The 19,142-nt window shown below is 48.3% G+C and overlaps 1 protein-coding gene across 1 annotated transcript in view; it reads left to right on the top strand.

The window, feature by feature from the left end:
- Positions 1-57: 57 nt before the first annotated feature.
- Positions 58-19,142, top strand: part of LOC138663623 (oocyte zinc finger protein XlCOF8.4-like) — a 63,690-nt gene continuing 44,605 nt past the window's right edge. The window contains exon 1 of the mRNA XM_069749899.1: positions 58-93. The gene's annotated coding sequence lies outside the window, so the exon portion shown is untranslated. The remainder of the gene's footprint in view (positions 94-19,142) is intronic.

The raw sequence follows: 19,142 nt of genomic DNA on the forward strand, positions 1-19,142 counted from the left end.
TGTGACCCCTGACTCCTCCCCTCCTGTGACCTCATCACAGGTCCTGTGCGCACAGAGCAGCCATATACATGGAGTGCGGATCTACAGGTGGAGGTAGGTGCTGGAGATTCCCCATTACTGGGTGCGGGGGACATTAACCCCTTCAGCACTGAAGCCCTTTTGGGGTCTCTGTGTGGTGTGAACAGTGACTTAACACAGAGGCGTAGCTGGGGTTTTAGGTCAGGGGTGAACCTTCTGAGTGGGCCCCTAACCAGGTAACCATGATTACAACTGGGTGACGCCCCCTAATAGTGGAGGAGAACCTCAGCAGATGACCGCGCTGTTACTGAAGATAATCTCTATATAAAGACCAACAGTGATATTACCGCCATATGGTCAGTGGTAGATACCAGTCCTACATAACACATAAGGCTACGTACACATTTGCGTTCTGCCGGGCAGCGTCGGGCGCAGCCGCGGCGATGCATGCGCCCCTATATTTAACATGGGGGCGCATGGACATGCGTTTGCATGCGTTTTGCGACGCATGCGGTTTTTTTTGCCGCAAGCGTTAGGGCGCAGAGGACGCAGCAAGATGCATTTTTTTTGCGTCCAAAATTCGGCAAAAAAGGACGCATGCGTTTTAGCGTGCGTTTTTGTGCATGTTTGTTTGAGTTGTGCGTTGCGTCGCCGACGCAACATCGCACAACGCAAATGTGAACGTAGCCTAAGAGATCATAGATGGTGACTTACCGCTGATCTTTCTGATGGAATTGTTCACTTTTCCCGTCTTTTCCATCTGGCCCAGACCGACATGACGACTTCTTCCAGCCAGGGCTCGTCTGCAGAGATTACAACAAAGACACATTTCACTTCTCATATTCCAACCCCATCACCATCTATCCCAACCTGCACAAACTCCTCATCCCGCTGATACCTCAATACTGAGCCGCTGCTGCCGTATGTGTCCCTATTACTGCACCTGATATCCCAATACTGAGCTGCTGCTGTATGTGTCCATATTACTGCACCTGATACCCCAATACTGAGCCGCTGCTGCCGTATGTGACCCTATTACTGCCCCTGATATCCCAATACTGAGCTGCTGCTGTATGTGTCCATATTACTGCACCTGATACCCCAATACTGAGCCGCTGCTGCCGTATGTGTCCCTATTACTGCCCCTGATACCCCAATACTGAGCCGCTGCTGCCGTATGTGACCCTATTACTGCACCTGATATCCCAATACTGAGCTGCTGCTGTATGTGTCCATATTACTGCACCTGATACCCCAATACTGAGCCGCTGCTGCCGTATGTGACCCTATTACTGCACCTGATACCCCAATACTGAGCCGCTGCTGCCGTATGTGACCCTATTACTGCACCTGATACCCCAATACTGAGCCGCTGCTGCCGTATGTGACCCTATTACTGCACCTGATACCCCAATACTGAGCCGCTGCTGCCGTATGTGACCCTATTACTGCACCTGATACCCCAATACTGAGCTGCTGCTGTATGTGTCCCTATTACTGCACCTGAAACCACAATACTGAGCCACTGCTGCCGTATGTGTCCCTATTACTGCACCTGATGCCCCAATACTGAGCCGCTGCTGCCGTATGTGTCCCTATTACTGCACCTGATACCCCAATACTGAGCCGCTGCTGCCGTATGTGTCCCTATTACTGCACCTGATATCCCAATACTGAGCCGCTGCTGCCGTATGTGTCCCTATTACTGCACCTGATACCCCAATACTGAGCCGCTGCTGCCGTATGTGGCCCTATTACTGCACCTGATACCCCAATACTGAGCCGCTGCTGCCGTATGTGTCCCTATTACTGCACCTGATACCCCAATACTGAGCCGCTGCTGCCGTATGTGGCCCTATTACTGCACCTGATACCCCAATACTGAGCTGCTGCTTTCTGATGGGGTCGATCACTTTTCCCGTCTTTTCCATCTGGCCCAGACCGACATGACAACTTCCAGGCAGGACTCGTCTGCAGAGAATACAACAAAGACACATTTCACTTCTCACATTCCAGCCATCACCATCTATCCCAACCTGCACAAACTCCTCATCCCGCTGATACCTCAATACTGAGCCGCTGCTGCCGTATGTGTCCCTATTACTGCACCTGATATCCCAATACTGAGCTGCTGCTGTATGTGTCCATATTACTGCACCTGATACCCCAATACTGAGCCGCTGCTGCCGTATGTGACCCTATTACTGCACCTGATACCCCAATACTGAGCCGCTGCTGCCGTATGTGTCCCTATTACTGCACCTGATACCCCAATACTGAGCCGCTGCTGCCGTATGTGACCCTATTACTGCACCTGATACCCCAATACTGAGCCGCTGCTGCCGTATGTGACCCTATTACTGCACCTGATACCCCAATACTGAGCCGCTGCTGCCGTATGTGACCCTATTACTGCACCTGATACCCCAATACTGAGCTGCTGCTGTATGTGTCCCTATTACTGCACCTGAAACCACAATACTGAGCCACTGCTGCCGTATGTGTCCCTATTACTGCACCTGATGCCCCAATACTGAGCCGCTGCTGCCGTATGTGTCCCTATTACTGCACCTGATACCCCAATACTGAGCCGCTGCTGCCGTATGTGTCCCTATTACTGCACCTGATATCCCAATACTGAGCCGCTGCTGCCGTATGTGCCCCTATTACTGCACCTGATGCCCCAATACTGAGCCGCTGCTGCCGTATGTGTCCCTATTACTGCACCTGATACCCCAATACTGAGCCGCTGCTGCCGTATGTGGCCCTATTACTGCACCTGATACCCCAATACTGAGCTGCTGCTTTCTGATGGGGTCGATCACTTTTCCCGTCTTTTCCATCTGGCCCAGACCGACATGACAACTTCCAGGCAGGACTCGTCTGCAGAGAATACAACAAAGACACATTTCACTTCTCACATTCCAGCCATCACCATCTATCCCAACCTGCACAAACTCCTCATCCCGCTGATACCTCAATACTGAGCCGCTGCTGCCGTATGTGTCCCTATTACTGCACCTGATATCCCAATACTGAGCTGCTGCCGTATGTGTCCCTATTACTGCACCTGATACCCCAATACTGAGCCGCTGCTGCCGTATGTGACCCTATTACTGCACCTGATACCCCAATACTGAGCTGCTGCTGCCGTATGTGTCCCTATTACTGCCCCTGATAGCCCAATACTGAGCCGCTGCTGCCGTATGTGACCCTATTACTGCACCTGATATCCCAATACTGAGCTGCTGCTGTATGTGTCCATATTACTGCACCTGATACCCCAATACTGAGCCGCTGCTGCCGTATGTGACCCTATTACTGCACCTGATACCCCAATACTGAGCCGCTGCTGCCGTATGTGACCCTATTACTGCACCTGATACCCCAATACTGAGCTGCTGCTGTATGTGTCCCTATTACTGCACCTGAAACCACAATACTGAGCCACTGCTGCCGTATGTGTCCCTATTACTGCACCTGATGCCCCAATACTGAGCCGCTGCTGCCGTATGTGTCCCTATTACTGCACCTGATACCCCAATACTGAGCCGCTGCTGCCGTATGTGTCCCTATTACTGCACCTGATATCCCAATACTGAGCCGCTGCTGCCGTATGTGTCCCTATTACTGCACCTGATACCCCAATACTGAGCCGCTGCTGCCGTATGTGGCCCTATTACTGCACCTGATACCCCAATACTGAGCCGCTGCTGCCGTATGTGTCCCTATTACTGCACCTGATACCCCAATACTGAGCCGCTGCTGCCGTATGTGGCCCTATTACTGCACCTGATACCCCAATACTGAGCTGCTGCTTTCTGATGGGGTCGATCACTTTTCCCGTCTTTTCCATCTGGCCCAGACCGACATGACAACTTCCAGGCAGGACTCGTCTGCAGAGAATACAACAAAGACACATTTCACTTCTCACATTCCAGCCATCACCATCTATCCCAACCTGCACAAACTCCTCATCCTGCTGATACCCCAATACTGAGCCGCTGCTGCCGTATGTGACCCTATTACTGCACCTGATACCCCAATACTGAGCCGATGCTGTCGTATGTGACCCTACTACTGCACCTGATACCCCAATACTGAGCTGCTGCTGTATGTGTTCCTATTACTGCACCTGATACCCCAATACTGAGCCGCTGCTGCCGTATGTGTCCCTATTACTGCACCTGATACCACAATACTGAGCCACTGCTGCCGTATGTGTCCCTATTACTGCACCTGATATCCCAATACTGAGCCGCTGCTGCCGTATGTGTCCCTATTACTGCACCTGATACCCCAATACTGAGCCGCTGCTGCCGTATGTGGCCCTATTACTGCACCTGATACCCCAATACTGAGCCGCTGCTGCCGTATGTGTCTCTATTACTGCACCTGATATCCCAATACTGAGCCGCTGCTGCCGTATGTGTCTCTATTACTGCACCTGATACCCCAATACTGAGCCGCTGCTGCTGTATGTGTCCCTATTACTGCACCTGATACCCAATACTGAGCCGCTGCTGCCGTATGTGTCCCTATTACTGCACCTGATACCCCAATAGTGAGCCGCTGCTGCCGTATGTGTCTCTATTACTGCACCTGATATCCCAATACTGAGCCGCTGCTGCCGTATGTGTCCCTATTACTACACCTGATACCCCAATACTGAGCCACTGCTGCCGTATGTGACCCTATTACTGCCCCTGATACCCCAATACTGAGCCGCTGCTGCCGTATGTGTCCCTATTACTGCACCTGATACCCCAATACTGAGCTGCTGCTGCTGCCGTATGTGACCCTATTACTGCACCTGATACCCCAATACTTAGCCGCTGCTGCCGTATGTGTCCCTATTACTGCCCCTGATACCCCAATACTGAGCTGCTGCTGCCGTATGTGACCCTATTAATGCCCCTGATACCCCAATACTGAGCCGCTGCTGCTGTATGTGTCCCTATTACTGCACCTGATACCCCAATACTGAGCCACTGCTGCCGTATGTGTCCCTATTACTGCACCTGATACCCCAATACTGAGCCGCTGCTGCCGTATGTGTCCCTATTACTGCCCCTGATACCCCAATACTGAGCTGCTGCTGCCATATTTGTCCCTATTACTGCACCTGCTGTGTGGTTCTCTGTGACCTCTGAATTCTAAAGCACCCCTCTAGAATACAGCAAAGCCAGGAGCAAGTGCCCTAGAAAACACTGCCCGCATTTTGCCCCTTAGAAAGTATTAATGCCCCCTATGTGCCCCTTTGACAGTCACAGTAACCTGAGTTCCCCTATAACAATAAGTGCCCACTTTACATTTTATAATGTCTCGAGTCTCCCCCTGTACATCTCCCCTATACACAGTATGATGCTCTCTTATACACAGTATAATGCCCCCTCACTGTATATATACTGACCCCTTATTATCCCCCAAATGGTTTGATAGCTCCAACAGTATAATCTCCACACTGTATGATGGCAACCCAGATAGCCTCCATATAGTATAATGCACCAGACAATCCTGAATATAGTCCTCAATATAGTATAATGCACTCCCCATAGGCCTCCATATAGTATAATGCACTCTCCATAGGCAGACTCTACAGTATAATGCAGCCCCCCATTAGGCAGACTCTATATAGTATAACACACTCTCTATAGGCAGATTCTATATAGCAGGGATGTCAAACTGCATTCCTCGAGGGCTGCAAACAGGTCGTTTTCAGGATTTCCTTGTACTGCACAGGTGATAATTTAATCACCTACACAAATAATGAGTTGGTGATTAAATTATCACCTGTGCAGTACAAGGAAATCCTGAAAACATGACCTGTTTGCAGCCCTCGAGGAATGCAGTTTGACACCCCTGCTATATAGTATAATACACTCCCCATAGGCAGATTCTATGGTATAATGCAGCCGTTAAAGGGAACCTGTCACCAGTTTTGGCCTATGTAAGTTACGGCCATCAACTTTCAGGGCTGATATACAGCATTCTATAATGCCCATCTTCGTCGGTTTAATATGCTTGCTTCATGTTGTATAGCATTCTATAATGTTGTATATCTGCCCCCGACCTGTAAGAGAAGAAAAAGACCTATTATTATAATCACCTGCGGGGCGGTCCAGTCTGAGGGATGTCGCAAGTCAAAGAGCCCCGGCTTCTGCACACTGCAGTACTTTGCTCTGCCCTCAACAGGGCAGATAAGTACGCCTGTGTAGGAGCACGATGCCGGGGAGCCTGTGTGGATGATGCAATGAGGCATCATCCACATGAAGCAAGCAGGAGGACGGTGATAAGAAGATGGGAGGCGCTGGACCAAGACGAGTGTCACCCCTCGGACCAGACCACCCCACAGGTGAGTATAATAAAAGTTATTTTTCTTCTCTTACAGGTCGGATTTGGGGCCGATATATAGCATTATAGAATGCTGTAGATAATCTCTGAAAGGTGATGGCCGTATCTCTTAATGGCCAAACCTGGTGACAGGTTCCCTTTAATATAATGCACCCCCATAGGCAGCCTCTATAGTACATTGCAGCCCCAAATACAATGCACCCCCATAGGCAGCTTCTATAGCATATTGCAGCCCCAAATATAATGCACCCCTTAGGCAGCCTCTATAGCATAATGCATCCCCTAATATAATGCACCCCCATAGGCAGCCTCTATAGCACAATGCAACCACTAATACACCCCCATAGGCATCCTCTATAGCATAATTCAGCCCCTAATATAATGCACCCCCATAGGCAGCCTCTATAGCGTAATGCAGTCTTTAATATAAGGCACCCTCCATAGACAGCCTCTATAGCATAATTCAGTCCCTAATATAATACACCCCCATATGCAGCCTCTATAGTATAATTCAGCTCCTAATATAATGCACCCCCATAGGTAGACTCTATAGCATAATGCAGCCCTTATTATAATGCACTCCCATAGGCAGCCTTCATAGGATAATGCAGCCCTTAATATAATGCAATCCGATAAGCAGCCTCTATAGCATAATTCAGCCCCTAATATAATGCACCCCATAGGCAGCCTTTATAGTATAATTCAGCCCCTAAAATAATGCAACCCCATATGCAGCCTTTATAGTATAATTCAGCCTCTAATATACAGTACATACCAAAAGTTTGAACACACCTTCTCATTTAATGATTTTTCTGTATTTTCAGGACTGTGAAAATTGTACATTCACACTGAAGGCATCAAAACTATGAATTAACACATGTGGAACTATATACTTATCAAAAAAGTGTGAAACAACTGAAAATATGTCTTATATTCTAGGTTCTTCAAAGTAGCCACCTTTTGCTTTGATGACTGCTTTGCACACTCTTGACATTCTCTTGATGAGCTTCAAGAGGTAGTCAGCGGGAATAGTTTTCAATTCACAGGTGTGCCCTGTCAGGTTTAATAAGTGTGATTTCTTGCCTTATAAATGGGGTTGGGACCATCAGTTGTGTTGTGCAGAAGTCTGGTGGATACACGGCTGATGGTCCTACTGAATAGACTGTTAGAATTTGTATTATGGCAAGAAAAAAAACAGCTAAGTAAAGAAAAACGAGTGGCCATCATTACTTTAAGAAATGAAGGTCAGTCCGAAAAATTGGGCAAACGTTGAAAGTGTTCCCAAGTGCAGTGGCAAAAACCATCAAGCGCTACAAAGAAACTGGCTCACATGAGGACCGCCCCAGGAAAGGAAGACCAAGAGTCACCTTTGATTCTGAGGATAAGTTTATCCAAGTCACCAGCCTCAGAAATCGCAGGTTAACAGCAGCTCAGATTAGAGACCAGGTTAATGCCACACAGAGTTCTAGCAGCAGACACATCTCTACAACAACTGTTAAGAGGGGACTTTGTGCAACAGGCCTTCATGGTAAAATAGCTGCTAGGAAACCACTGCTAAGGACAGGCAACAAGCAGAAGAGACCTGTTTGGGCTAAAGAACACAAGGAATGGACATTAGACCAGTGGAAATCTGTGCTTTGGTCTGATGAGTCGAAATTTGAGATTTTTGGTTCCAACCACCATGTATTTGTGCGACGCAGAAAAGGTGAACGGATGGACTCTACATGCCTGGTTCCCACCATGAAGCATGGAGGAGGAGGTGTGATGGTGTGGGGGTGCTTTGCTGGTGACTCTGTTGGGGTTTTATTTAAAATTGAAGGCATACTGAACCAGCATGGCTACCACAGCATCTTGCAGCGTCATGCTATTCCATCCGGTTTGCGTTTAGTTGGACCATCATTTATTTTTCAACAGGACAATGACCCTAAACACACCTCCAGGCTGTGTAAGGGCTATTTGACCAAGAAGGAGGGTGATGGGGTGCTATGCCAGATGACCTGGCCTCCACAGTCACCAGACTTGAACCCAATCGAGATGGTTTGGGGTGAGCTGGACCGCAGAGTGAAGGCAAAAGGGCCAACAAGTGCTAAGCATCTCTGGGAACTCCTTCAAGATTGTTAGAAGACCATTCCCGGTGACTACCTCTTGAAGCTCATCAAGAGAATGCCAAAAGTGTGTAAAGCTGTCATCAAAGCAAAAGGTGGCTACTTTGAAGAACCTAGAATATAAGACATATTTTCAGTTGTTTCACACTTTTTTGTTAAGTATATAATTCCACATGTGTTAATTCATAGTTTTGATGCCTTCAGTGTGAATTTACAATTTCCATAGTCATGAAAATACAGATAAATCTTTTAATGAGAAGGTGTGTCCAAACTTTTGGTCTGTACTGTAGTTCACCCCCACAGGCAGCCTCTATAGCATAATTCAGCCCCTAATATAATGCACCCCATATGCAGCCTCTATAGCATAATTCGGCCCCCAATATAATGCACCCCCATAGGCAGCCTCTATAGTATAATGCAGCCCTTAATATAATTCACCCCCATAGGCAGCCTCTATAGCATAATTCAGCCTCTAATATAATGCACCCGCATAGGCAGCCTCTATAGTATAATGCAGCCCTTAATATAATACACCCACGTAGGCGGCCTGTATAGTATAATGCAGCCCTTTATATAATGCACTCCCATAGGCAGTGTCACGGATCCCTTCTCCGTGGTGTCACTAATTCGTCACGTGCCCGCTCTCACACGTGACTTGGGGTTGCGCCTGCAAGGGTTAATCTATCTCCCCACTCTCAGTCCCAGCATTCAACCTCTGTCCTATGCTGTAATGGGAGCATAAATCAAACACCGACCAAAGCCACACACCCGCTCATACACGCTGCCACCACTCATCGAATACACGGGCGATGAGTCCCAGAACTAACAATACTAATAAAAATATGCCTATCACTCATAAGGCTCACACAATGGATTCTTTTAGAACATTCAAGAAGTTTTATACTTTAATAACAAAAGGTTCAATGCTTACAATAAGAAAAAGATATAAAAATATGATAATAAAAAGACATACAACTTATGCAAAAACTGTCAAAATAAACAGGAGAAACTTACAGAAATTATCTAACTGGCAGTTGCTTTCTGCTCCCTGAGGGTAGGAAGAATGTAGATTGGATCACACCAGCTTCTCAGGCTGCCCCCATCATGTGATCACAATTCTCTGTCTGCAGCCTAAATTTATAACTTTGGTCTAGAGGTCAGGTTTCTAGACCGGCCCCCAGGTTAATATCATATTTGCGGTCTGTTTGATTGGGCACGGCCGCTCTACGAATGAATATATATTATTTTCCTCTGGAGACACTTGTGAGATGGTTCCCAGGAATAGGTACCTCAGGCCGCAATTAGCATCTCCCCTCCAAGCACTAGGGGTGTCAAGTGTTCCTTTCTTCTTGGCCCTGGCCAGACCTCCTGTTGAGATATGGAGACACAATTTCTACTAGTCCCAAGGAAGTACCTATTAACACCTAGGTGCGACTTGCCTTCAGGACAGATGTTACATTATCATTACTCACACATATAACCCTAGACATGTTACTACACACATATAGATATATATACACATATTTCACCACAGGCAGCCTCTATAGTATATTTCAGCCCATAATATAATGCACCCCCAAAGGCAGCCTCTATAGCATAATTCAGCCCCTAATATAATGCACCCCCATAGGCAGCCTCTATAGCATAATTTAGCCCCCAATATAATGTACCCCCATAAGCAGCCTCTATAGTATAATGCAGCCCCTAATATAATGCACTCCTATAGGCAGTCTCTATAGTATAATTCAGCCCCTAATATAATGCACCCCCACAGGCAACCTCTATAGCATAATGCAGCCCCTAATATAATGCACCCCATATGCAGCCTCTATAGCATAATTCAGCCCCTAATATAATGCACCCCATAGGCAGCCTATATAGCATAATTCAGCCCCTAATATAATGCATGCCCATATGCAGCCTCTATAGTATAATTCAGCCCCTAATATAATGCACCCCCATAGGGAGCCTCTATAGCATAATTCAGCCCCTAATATAATGCATTCCTATAGGCAGCCTCTATAGCATAATTCATCCCCCAATATAATGCACCCCCATAGGCAGCCTCTAGCATAATGCAGCCCTTAATATAATGCACCCCATAGGCAGCCTCTATAGCATAATGTGGCCATTAATATAATGTCCCCCCATAGGCAGCCTCTATATCATAAAGCAGCACTTAATATAATGCACCCCCTTAGGCAGCCTCTATAGTATAATTCAGCCCATAATATAATGCACCCCCATAGGCAGACTCTATAGCAAAATTCAGCCCCTAATGTAAGGCACCCCCATAGGCAGCCCCTAGAGCATAATTCAGCCTCTAATATAATCCACTTTATAGGCAGCCTCTAGTATAATGCAGCCCTTAATATAATACACCTGCATAGGCAGCCTCTATAGTATAATGCAACCCTTAATATAATGCATCCCCATAGGCAGCCTCTATAGTATAATGCAACCTTTAATATAATGCACCCCCATAGGCAGCCTCTATAGCATAATGCAGCCCCTAACATAATGCACCCCCCTAGGCAGCCTGTATTGTATAATGCAACCTTTAATATAATGCACCCTGTGATGCAGTGACCCCTGTTACAGCTAATGGGTGCTGTGTGTGCGCTTCAGGATGCGCTTGGAGGCACAATTATGATGGTGAATTAGGGACTGGCTTTATTGTAAATGGCCGGTATGTGTCGCAGAGGTTCTCTGCGCTGTAAGCCCAAAATGATATAGTTATGCTGGGACTTATTGTTCCACAAGTGTTTGTTGTGTTTACTTATAAGGGGGCTTATAGGGTTAGTCAAAGAGCTGGGCTGGAATTGACTAACCACATATGCACCGCTCATCCATTGGGGGTGGTTACAACCATATAATGTGACTGAGGTCTGGTCACATGGTCAGAGTGTATGGACCTGAATGGTCAGTGTTGTAGGTCCTGAAAGAGATCAGGTCTGTGTTGGATGCTCCGGCGAGTGGAGACTTCCTGAAGAGCACGTGGAGAGACCGTGGACTTGGATGGTTGGTGTTGGAAGCTCCGGTGAGTGGAGACTTCCTGGAAGCATCTGGTCAGACCATGTACCTGCAGAGCCTAGGTCGGCTTCTATGTTGGTGAAGCCAGGACTGACAAGGAGTCAGCTTGTGGAGCGGAACTCCTGAGAGGTAACCCCGTGTATGGGGAAAGAACTAAGTGCACTGACAAAGGACAGTTACTGAACTGCGCGGTCACCCAGTGACTGGAGAGAGACAGGCTTGACTAGTGAATGCTTTGTAAAGCCATACGTGATGAAGTAATGAACTACTGTATGTGTAAGCCGATTATATGCAACCTGGCTTACGGAGCTGTTTATGACGTTTCAATAAACCGTATGGACTGTTTTGTGTGAAAAAACTGTGCCTGATTATGTTAATCCCCTGCCAAGCAAGTATTCCCCAACACAAACAGTAGGTGCCACCCCACATTTGGTGGAGAATGTAGGCAACGGTTCAGAAAGCACATTGGAAGCGATTGCTTTAACTCGGCGGGGTTGCAAAGTTTGCTGTGGATCAGCAGGTCCACGAAGAATACAAGCTTCTAGCAGTAACTCGGTGGGGTTACGAAGATTTGTGGTGGATTGGCGGGTCCACGAAGTTTGCAGTGCAGAAGCGTGCATAGCCTTGTGATAGCAGGAGCTACAGTTGCAGCAAGAGGTTCTGCAGCAGTAGGAGCTGCAGTGACACCAGTGATATGGAAATTTGGGTTGGATAAATCTATCCCTATGTGTGTGCTGCGGCCGTTCCCAATAAGACTGACTAATTTGAGCGCTCAAAGAATGGGACTGCACAACATTGTGTCCATAACATTCCATCAATACTGATCCTTTATTTCCTGATACATAGTTTTATAATTGCATATAGAAAGGAGTGGTTAGGGGTGGTTAGTTAATTAACATATTGTCTAGCTCCTCTGTTATTGGTTATCTGAATATATATGGAATATTGTGATTAATGCACATGTGACTGCTGATTAAGCAACTAAAATGAAGTTCTCTGCATCTGGGACAAAGTTGAGACATCTCATCAGCACTTAATACTGTACATCTGGAGTTCTTCTGCTTTTCGTGTGGAAATCACCGAACAGTCTGTCTGGCTTATATCAGTTTACGTCAGCCATTTTAAGCAATTGATTATAGCGTATATAGATATATTTGCGTTTATATGAGTATATATGATTATAGAGGAGTATGCATGCAAGTGAGATCTACATGATATAAATATTTCCATCACAAGCCCGCCTTAGATATCACTTGCCCTAATCCTAGCCTCATGTCCCAAAGCGCTGCAACTCTTTTGTGCTGCCGGCGAACTGACGCAAGCCTAGCGCCCACACCCTACACCGTACAGACTTTTCGCAAATGGGCGGTCAGGAGATCTGTCCCTAAAGACCCCGTCACACTAAGCGACGCTAAAGCGATCCCGACAACGATACGACCTGGCAGGGATCGTTGCTGCGTCGCTATGTGGTCGCTGGTGAGATGTCAAACAGTGAGATCTTCCCAACGACGCAGCAGCGATGCGGGGACCTGTAGCGACCTGTACAACGATGTCGTTGGTCGTTGTGACCCTGTCACATGGCAGCTATTTTGACGATTCAGACCTCGATGAGGGACGTCGTGTGTGACATTGTAGTCACACCGGCGTGCATTTGCGTTGCCTTTTCCGCGCCCATTCAGTTCCGATTGGTGGTCGCTACTGCGTTCTGATTGGCTGCCTGCGACTCCTCTTCAATTTCTCTATTCTTCAACGGTTCTTCAGACACCTATACTTTGTGCACGGTAGGTAGGTATCGTTTGGGGTCTCAAATGCGTTTTCATTTTTCCTTAATTTATAGGGCACCTACTAATTATCTGCTATCATTGCTCTGGAGGGAGGGAGGGCCTTCTGTTGAAGGCATGACCGCCAATCGGAACGCAGTAGCGACCACCAATCGGAGCGGAGGGGTGCGGAAAAGGCAACGCAAATGCACGCCTATGTGTCGGTGTCTGAGTCGTCAACGAGGTCGTTGGTAAGGTGTCAAACACAGCGATGTGTGCTACCCTGCAGGACCTGAACAATCCAAAAAAGGTCCAGGCCATTCCGACACGACCAGCGATCTCACAGCAGGGGCCTGGTCGCTGCTACGTGTCAAACATAGCGAGATCGCTACTGAGGTCGCTGTTGCGTCACAAAACTTGTGACTCAGCAGCGATCTTGCTAGCGACCTCGCTTAGTGTGACGGGGGCTTAACCGGGGTTCGTTGCAATCAGTCTCTTAGTCAATAGCATGTGTAGTGTATTCTTTATCAGGTAGGTCATCTATTCGGTCAGGCAGGGCATCCACAACATCATTCTGGCTTGGGTGTCATCTTCTGGTAGGGGAGCTTTCTTGCAATGCGATGCGTGGATCCAAGTGGGTCTTCCCTCCAGCTTCACAGAGGTTGGTGTCATCAGCGGCACTTTGGACAGGACCATCAAATCTGGGATCGAGTGGTGTTCTCCTTACAAACTTTTTTCACCAACACCCAGTCTCCTGGCTTCAAGGAGTGCGTACCGGACACTGAATCTGGATCTGGCAATGAAGAAAATAACTCGAGAATGGATGTTAGCAAGTTTCTTAATGAGTTCAATTACATAAGCAGACAAAGTATCATATTACATAGTCAGCTGCTGAGGGAAAGAATACCCCTAACCTGGGACTAGACCCAAACAAAATTTCATATGGTGACAGCTTTTCTGGGCCTCTGGAAGTGTGCCTAACACTGAATAGTGTGATTGGGAGTGTCTCATGCCATGGTTTGCATGTCTCTTGGGCAACTTTCAACATTCTGTTCGTAAGTGTCCCATTCAGTCTATCCACTTTCTCGCTACTCTGGGGATTGTAAGAAGTGTGTAGGCCTAAATCTGACCCTACTGCTGACCAGATCTCTCGTGTGAGATTTGCTGTGAATGCGGGTCCCTGGTCACTGCCTATCACTTCTGGGACCCCATATCTGTGTATCTCATCTCTGAGGGTAGTCTCTTTGCAGTAGTCTTTGCTGACTGGTTCCTCACTGGGAAAACTTCTGGCCATCCTGAGAACACGTCCACGACCACAAGGGCATATTCAAAACCTCCACTTGGCAGCATCTGGATGTGGTCTATCTGGATCCTCTGGAAGGGATACAGTGGTTTGGCAAGATAATTTGTGGGAACTTTCTCCATTCCTCCAGGGTTGCATTTGCTGCAGGTCAGACAGCTGCTAGTGAATTTCGCTGTTAGGGTGGAGATCCCTGGAGCGAACCAGTAAGCACCAATCAGATCATTCATCTGTGTCTTTGATCTGTGTGTGGGCCCATGTGCCCACTGGACCACCATAGGATACATGCTTCGGGGTAAACAGGGTTTTGTAGTCCATTGCGTTTACCCTTCCTTCTTCATGTGTTGTTCACTTCCGCATCCAGCATTCCTTCTTGTCCTTTTTTGGGGCTTGCTCTTGCAGCTTTTTGAGCAGATCCCAGGACGTCATCTGGTCAGGTTTCTTGTCTTCAGTCGTCATGTAGTAGCTGTCCGGCTCTACGACCTCTCCCACTTCTCCATTTTGCCTTCCTTTGGCTGCTTCTTTGGCTGCTATATCCGCCATGTTGTTGTTCCGTGCCTCTACTGTGTTCAACTTTCCATGTGCTTTGACTTTTATTACTGCCACCATTTTTTGGAAGTTGGAGTGCATCCAGCACGTCCTTGATGGCTCCATGATGCTTCACGGTTGTTCCGCTTGCTGTGATGAAGTCTCTTGCAGTCCAGAGTCGTGTGCTATGCCATGCGAGTACCTTGACTCGGTGTATATGTTCGCAGTTTTGCCTTCTGCAATCTGGCAGGCCTTCGTCAGCGCGATCAGTTCTGCTTCCTGGGCTGACAGACTAGGCGGCAGACTTCTGGACCACAGGATCTCTTGATTGCTGGTCACTGCACATCCCGTGTGGAATTTTCCTTCATCATCTGCAAATCTGGAGCCATCCACGTAGAGGATCAACTCTGGGTTGGTCAGTGGCTCTTCTGCCACCTTGGGTAGTCCTGCTGTTTCCTGTTGCATGATGCTGAAGCAATCATGGCCATCCATCCGGAGCAAATCCAGATCCCTGCGGAATGTATCATGCAGATTTTTGATCAGAATTTTGATCTGAGGGTCCATATCTGTATCCCCCCTTGGGAGTGGGAGTAGAGTGGACAGGTTGAGGACTGTGCATCTGGAGATGGTGACATTGTCGGGCAAGAGTAGAGAGCACTGGAGGCGAAGATGCCTGGATTGGAGAGATGTTTTGGCTGGGTTCGGTTGAGGATTGCTGAGATGTCATGCGGAGCCAGGATTTCCAATGGATACCCAAGAATGATGACAGCAGTCCTGTCCAGGAGGGCGTATGCTGCTCTCATGCAGGAGGGGGCTTCCCTTGCAACTGGATCCAAGCAAGCTGAAAAGTAGTCTAAAGGTCTCTGCTTTCCCCCCTGAAGCTGCGTCAGGAATCCAGTAGCAAGGCCTTCTTTTTCCATCAGAAAGAGACAGAATGGCTTCTCGTAGTCAGGTAGGCCTAGTGCTGGCGCTGAGACTACAGAGCCTTTTAACTTCTTGAACAAGCTGAAGGCTGCATCTGTCAGGAGGAACAGGGTTACACTGATGTAATCACACAGAGGCTGCATTAGGACTGAGGCATCAGGGATCCAGGCTCTGCAATACGAAACTAGACCAAGGAAGGCCTGTAGCGCCCTTGGAGTTGTTGGAGGAACCGTCTTCTCCACTGTGGTCTTCAGGTTATCTGTCAGATGTTTCGTCTGGTGAGCAATACAGTGTCTCTGGAACGTAACTCGCTTCAGACACCACTGGACTTGGTTCTTTGAGACCTTGCAGTGCTGCTCCGCCAGGTAGAGTAGGAGAGACAAGGAATGGGCTTTACATGTGCACAAAGGAGTAGATTGTCCACGTATTGTAGCAAGGTTACTTCTGCATGTTATGTGACCCAGTTGGTAAGGACTATGGACATTGCTTTGCTGAACTGTGAAGGGCTGTTCTGGGCCCGCTGTGGCATAACTGTCCATGTGTGCTGTCCCCCCTGGTGCGTTAAGGCAAACAGGTACTGGTCTTCTGGATGAAGTGAACACTGGAGAAAGCATTAGCCAGGTCGGACACTGTGAACACTTTTGCTGTGGAAGGCACATTTTGAGAGCAGAGTGTGTGGATTTGGCACAATTGGAGTTTTAAACACCGTGGCGTCATTCACATCTCTCAGGTCATGTACCATTTTGAAATTGGCTGGCTCTCCTTTGCAATCTTTTTCTTGACGGGTATTGCAAGGCGATGTGCAAGGAACAATGATTCCTCTTTCCAGTTAGATCTTCAGTTGGTCAGAGGCAGCTTGACTCTAGGCCTGGCCTGGGCCTTATGAGGGTACGGGGTACCTGGCTTGAGTGACACCCGTACTGGGGCAACTTGAGGTTTTCCCACATCCTGGGGTCCCTTAGACCATAGACTCTCTGGTACTATGTCCAGTACCTCCTTGGATAGGCCTCATCCGGGTGTTTGAGGTTCTTGTAGGGCCGCCGCCAGCATGATTCTTCTTGGGTCAGGGATGAAGAAAGTGCCACAGTCCCATCTTCCTGGAACACTGTGGTTGCCTTCAGCTTCTGCAGTAGGTCCGCTCCCAGCAGGTTGAGTGGCAGGTTCTTGACACCACAAACTTGGACAGGATAGAGTGTCCTGGCTGAGTGCACACGCTCAGAGGCTTTGTAAGCTGAGAATGTCTGACTTGACCATCTATGCCCATGCGAGACACAGAGGGGTCTGATAGGCAGGTGGGATCAGCGAGTTCAACAGGTCTCATCACACTTCTGGCGGCACCGGTGTGCAGAAGAAAAGATCTGACAACGCCATCAACTTTCAGGGCAATTTGAGGTATTGGTCCTGCAGACGGGGTTTTACATGTCAGGAGCGTAGTGTCTTGCGGACCTGGCTTGCTTACCCCTGTCCCATGGACGGGGTACTTCACTGCCTTCTGTATTTCTTCCTTGACCTGTTTCTCTGGACCAACTCTTGGGTTGCATGGGTGCTCTGCACTGGTTCCAGAAATGGCCAAACTTGCCATAGATGTAACACTTGACACTTTTTCTGTCTTTGTAGAGTGGTTGCGCTTCCAGGTCAGTGGTCACCATGAGAGGGGCTATCTTCTGCACTCCTGGTTGGGACTCAATCCCTTTGGCTACTGTGGACAACGGCATGATGGGCACTGTAGCGGCAGCGGGGTCCGGCCTGCTGATTGAAGCTGCGGGGCCTGGTGGTAAGATGGGGCCTGCAGGTGCGTCCGTGTTGAGGCCCTGGGGTGCCATAAAATCGGCAGCTGCATCCAACCCAAGGTCTTGGGGCATTACAGGGGCTGTGGCTGCATCTGCCACTTCTTCCCCCTGGTTTGACATAACTTCTCCCCTTTGCTAACCTTATTGAGGTCGGTGTCTCCTCTCCGGAGTCTGCAGCGGTTCTTCCGGTGTGTCGCTCGACCCTTTGCAGCGTCTTCACCTCTGGCTCCCCTTCCTCAGCAGCACAGCACCCGTTTCCTTCTTTGCGCGCTTTGTGGCGCTATAATGGCAGCAGTTTTGGCGACAATTGGCAATAAACAGTCTCCCAGGCGCACATAACCCATTTTGCTGGGTCAGTCCACTGCTATTGACCTGTTCTCGGGCCTAGCCACTATCAGTGGTTTCCTGATTGGCTGTCTCAGTCCATGCACAAAGGCCTGTGCCAACATTTGCGTGTGTATCTGGTCATGAATGGTGAAGCCTAAGTCTTGGAATACTTGCATTACTCTGCCATGAAACTTCTTTACAGACTCTGTCTTGTCTTGGCTCATGTCATGTAAGCTGAGGGCTTGTCCTGCCAATCTGCCTTTGGCTCACACTCTGAGCTGTTCAATTAGCTGTGGCCCTGACTCCCAAGCGTGTACATCTAATTCTGCTGGAAGTTTGAATTGTTCCTTCATGATTGGCCAGAGTGCATCACCTGCTTTTATTTCCATTTATGGCCCAGAGATCATTCCAGGTCGCTATATATGTTCGCTGGTTCTGCTACATTTTTCAGTAAAATGGCATGGGAAGCATCCCTGGGTCTGAAAGATTGTCACCTGACTTGAAGTGCAGTGCACATAGTGTAATGGTGGTGCCTCTATCTGCATTCTTGGTGCCTGTGGGTTTCTTTTCCTAGTACTGGGCAGCATGTATGATGTTCCCTCCTCATCTTCATCAGAGAAATAGTTGTGATAGCGTGTGCTGGGGTCATACACTGGCTGATTTTGGACTTAGAAGCTGCCTTTTTGTGTGAGGATGTCTCCCCCCTTTGCTGAAGCTGTGGTGGACTAGGCTTATAGCTCTATGTTGATGTGAATGTAGGCAGCTCTGACCGGTGCTGAAGTTGCACATTATCAACAGATGATGATGATATCAGTCCTCCCCCCCCTCTGCACCCAGGGCTGAGCTGTCTGCCGCCTACTGCAACTTGGGGGGTGCCTTCTACCGGGGGATCTCCATCTTCCTCCCCCGATACCATGACTGTCAGAAGCTGGGCTGTATTGGGAACATAGAATGTGCCTTGTGCTGTGAGCACCGGATACAGAGACACTTCACTGCTTGAATC

Source organism: Ranitomeya imitator, chromosome 2, assembly GCF_032444005.1.
Source record: "Ranitomeya imitator isolate aRanImi1 chromosome 2, aRanImi1.pri, whole genome shotgun sequence".
Lineage (NCBI taxonomy): Eukaryota > Metazoa > Chordata > Amphibia > Anura > Dendrobatidae > Ranitomeya > Ranitomeya imitator.